Genomic DNA, 4,745 nt, shown 5'->3' on the forward strand with positions numbered 1-4,745 from the left:
TACAGCAACAGGACGCACGAAACGGCCAACAATTTCAGAAGTGTGTACCTGGGTGAAAAATTCATGGGAAGCTGTGAAAGAAGAGACGATTATAACGTCATTTAAGAAATGCGGGATGAGTAATGCGATGGATGGTACCGAAGATGACGCAGTTTTTGAAGGGAGTGATAGCGATAGTTCAGACGAAAGTAATACGAACTGTGACATTAACGAGACCAGTGATAGTGCCGAGAGTGAAGTTGAACTGAATATTGCTAATACAAATGATTGTAACAATAAATAAAAATTAAGTAAGAATTTGTAAATATCTTTATATAATAAAATATTTTTTCTAAAAATCGTCTCATAAATTTGGGGTGCGTCTTATCGTCCGGTGCGTCTTATGATCCGAAAAATACGGTACTTTTGGCGCAAGTGATTCAAGCATTATGAGGATATGCTATGTCCTCATGAGACATTTAATTTCGAATAACCCGAGAACCAGGAATTTGCTGATGTTAAATTCTTACTTGGAAATAACAACACGAATCGATATAAACTGTTGTGTGAATAACTAAAATATTGCATTCATTCATCCACAGAATAAGTATCAAAATCTTGTAAAAAATGGAGAGTCCCTTGTCCCAAACCATAGCCAAGGTGGAAAAGATTTGAAGAAGAATCGCTATTCTTCAAAACAACTTAGGATGTGCCTAGTTTTCTCGTCATCTCTGTGGAAATGTAATAAGTGTTTTTAGAGTATGGATTTGATGAAATTTCATATGCGGAATCTCTCACTACATTTTGTCGAATCACTAAGCGAAAAAATAAAATAAAATAAATTATGAAATAATAATAATGTTTCTGCAGGAAGTAGTTATTTGTTGTCAGTCCATGTACAATTTGAAAAATATTAAAAATGATAGATTACTGACCAAGACCTGTGTAGCTCAGTGAAAGTGGCTCTTACATCTTCCGCTAGGCTGCCCAAAGATAGCCTTAAGTTCTATTCTAGTTCCTGACTGGATGAACTTTTTCTAAGCCTTCCTTTGACCGTTTCCTGAGTTAGTTGATCTCTGTCCTTGCCAGAGATCAACTTCCTTTGACCGTTTCCTGAGTTAGTTGATCTCTGGCAAGGACAATTGTTTTTTTTCTCCCAGAAACGCAGGTTTTTATTCCCGTAAACTGAAGAAAATCGACCGTAGCACCCATACTATTTCAAACAAGAACATATTCTGTTAGTGTTAGATACCAACGGATGGCAGCACTTGTTTTCCAGTCTCTTCATCGCTTGCCCCTTATAATTAGTGAGAGTCTTGGGATAGTTATTTCTGATTGGCTACCAGTAAAGCCTAAACTGTCCACTTAATCCCCAAATGCTAGATAGGGTTAAAAATGGCTTTGCCCGCTCCCTATAAGGGAATAAAAGGCATTACCTGATTTATTTATTTTTATTTTTTGACAGATTATTACCCTACTGAACTTTCCAACAGTATTTTATGTTTATGCGATGTTATACTGGATAGTTTTGAATGCAGAAGGAAGAAATAATACCCTGGGACTGTCTACTCACCCTAAGTGAACATTGTCCGTAGTAAAATTTGGAATCACACAGGAGGTTAGTGTCGACATCACTTTTAATTGAAAGTGACTGAGATTTACAATTCAATTAATTATGTTGGGATGCTGGTGTTTCATCCTGGTAAATACCATGAAGCTAAAGAAAGACTGGCATATGTTGAAAGTTTCAGTTTCATTTTTTTTCCAGAAGGTTACCGATGTAGCCGGTTTTTGATGCAGGAGAAAGGAATTCCTTGTTTAAAAAACGGAGCAGTTTTAACCCAAAAATATAGACAAAGCAATAAAGTGCTCATATACTAATCATTTGCTATCGGAAATATAATACAAGACTGCAACAGCTGGTCCTGTCACCAGTAACATGAACTCAACTAATGAATGATGGCAAAAAGTAGACATCAGTTGCATCCTGATAACCAAAGTTCCACCTGCTCTATTTGTAATCAAGGAGCGAAAATGCCTTAGGCTTTTAATTATGAAAATACATTTACTTGATTAACAACAAAGATCAGCATTTTAGAACATGTAAGTAAGCCAATTTTTCTAGTGGATGCCGTTTATTGACAATTAACGAAAGTGAATTATTGATTGGAAATAAAAATTGTAATTGATAAACAAAGAGTCATCAAAAGCGTTTTCCTTATAGTAATACAAACTACTTGGTAAAAAAAATATGGATATTTTATTCATTTCTCGAGCAGTTTCTCAAATAAAGCACTTAAGACGTTTTTCTTCAATCATTTTACTCAACAAATTTAATCAATTTAAAGTGATTTATTAATTATTTATTGCAAATAACATTTAATTAATTAAGATTAAAGCTATAGTTATGGTATTATAGTCAAACATACTGTTGTTTTTATATTTAAATTTTTATAAGAAATAATCAATCACTTAACACTTTTTATTCCCAATGGAAGTAGACAAATCTGCTTTATTTCTAAGTAAGATTTAAAGATTGATGTGGGGGAACAGACTGAGCCCTTTGCTCATCACTAATGGTAAGGTCAAGCAATTAATGAGTCAATACATCAGAAAGTACAGATGGATACCTGGTGTCATATTTTGTGAACTATAGGGTTAAAAACCTCGGTTTGTTTGGAGAAAGAACTCCACATACTTCTACCTAAGATTGACATATTGGAACAGATCGAAGAAAGGTCTAGAAAAAAAAGTTCCTTCATTCGACTACTAAAATCGAATCTATATTAGTCTTTAAATTTAAAAATTCGATTTAATAATCCTATCTACCATAAGGGATGCATGCCTGTGTAATCCTGAAGAAATGACATTTGCAGCCATAATGCTAGGCTGCCTTCTAAGTTCGATTCTAGTAGCTGACTGGAAGAACTTTTTCCATTCGGACAGTTCCAGAGATAGCGATCGTTTGCATGAACAAGTGGAATTTTTCCTCTTGGAATCTCATTTTTAACCTGAAAACAAAATTCTCTCATGGAACTCCCACCATTACACCAAATAATGATGTAGGGTTAGAGTAGCGTAGGGAAAATTCTGGCTCGCTCTCAGCAAATGCTTGGAAGATTAAGACTGGCTGCCAACTAATCTTCAAAAGTTAGTTTGATAAAGGGACCGTACCTACTTACTTTGGGGAATAACAGGCATTAAAATATTTTTATATACAATAAGTAATTGAAAGCTCTTACCCTGTTCTTGCAAAGTTAGCCCAATACCTCATCATTCTTCTGGATAGTTGAATTTCTTCAGGAGTGGAATCCCTGTACAATGGAGTATGAAAAGATCCAAATATATAACTAATTTCACTTCCGTGATAGGTTCCCATCCACTTTGGCATTTTCAACGATAATGTCGTTTGCGGTGGATAATCGAATCTATACTTGTAGACATCGTTTCCAGCTTCTGCGTAACTCTGGGCAAGTTGGTTCATTGGACAAGTAAAAATAATATCTTCTATTAGTTTATCAATGCCTTTAAGGTAATTTAACTCTACCCAGTCAGTGTATTCATATATGAGTGATTTAATGATTAATTCATTCTTATAAGGAGAAAACATCTGGACAGAATACAAGAACTGCTCATGGTTAATTGAAAATTCTTCTGAAAATTTGTAAATAGACGGTAAATAAGCTATACAGAAAAAGGTTCCATCGTTTTTGGTAGTGCCCATGAGAATGCTTATGTTCATGAAATTTTTCTTTTCTAAGGATAATTTGGGCTCTTCTTCAATGAAATAGCCATCTACCACTGGAACTAATGAAGGATCTACAATAGCATGGAATTTCTTCTCTTCGGCAGCTATGTTTTCAGCATCTTTTTGTTTGAGGCAATCTATAATCGCTTCGACATTTTTAATATCATAAGAACAATTTAATGCTTTTGCCAGTCCAAGTCCACGATCAATACTCTTTGTCTTGTTGTGAGCTGCCCATGGACAATTTCCTGATCCACTCTGCAAAATCGCTTTTTGGAAAAGATTTCTACTGAGTGGAGACAACAAGTGAATTCCCACACATCCTGCTCCTGCACTGTTTCCAATTAGTATAACATTTTCCGGATCACCTCCAAATCTGTCAATGTTCTCTCGAACCCAGCGAAGTGCCATCACCTGGTCAAGTAATCCTACATTTCCTGGTGCATCTGGATGTTCAAAATAAAGAAATCCAAAAGCTCCAAGTCTGTAATTCATGGAAACAAATATCACATTTTCTTCTGAAACTAAACCTTGTGCATCATAAAGTTTCATGTTTGATGACCCAGACACGTATCCGCCTCCATGTACCCATACAAACACTGGTGCTTTTTCAAATGGCGGTTTTGGTCTCCAGACATTTAATATTAGACAATCTTCTGAGGAATGTTTTGGATATAAAAAATTGAAAAGCATTCCAATGGTCTTTTGCTCTGGATATATTTCCTGTATGCATTTATTCGGTGTTTTGGTTGCATCGAATTCATCAGTCCATTCATCAATAGGTTCTGGTGGACGAAAACGATACTTTCCTAATGGAGGTTTGGCATAAGGTATTCCAAGAAAAACTTCTACGGATTTTCCATGTGATAAATTTAAAGTTTTTCCTTTAACAGCTCCCTTAGTAGTTTGCACGACCGGGTTCTCCAGCTTCGCATGTTCAGTTTTTACATCTTGACACAAACATATAGTCAACAGTGAATATAGCAACAAATATGTCAACATTTTTCTGTAAAACAAA

At 35.3% G+C, this 4,745-nt stretch overlaps 1 pseudogene; it reads right to left on the bottom strand.

Annotated features, from left to right (window-relative positions):
* Window positions 1-4,729, bottom strand: part of LOC150093341 (acetylcholinesterase pseudogene) — a 30,530-nt pseudogene extending 25,801 nt beyond the window's left edge.
* Window positions 4,730-4,745: the final 16 nt, after the last annotated feature.

The sequence above is a fragment of the Typopeltis vanoorti genome, chromosome 24 (assembly GCF_054136105.1).
Source record: "Typopeltis vanoorti isolate ZY-2024b chromosome 24, IOZ_Tvanoo_1.0, whole genome shotgun sequence".
NCBI classification, from domain to species: Eukaryota; Metazoa; Arthropoda; class Arachnida; order Uropygi; family Thelyphonidae; genus Typopeltis; species Typopeltis vanoorti.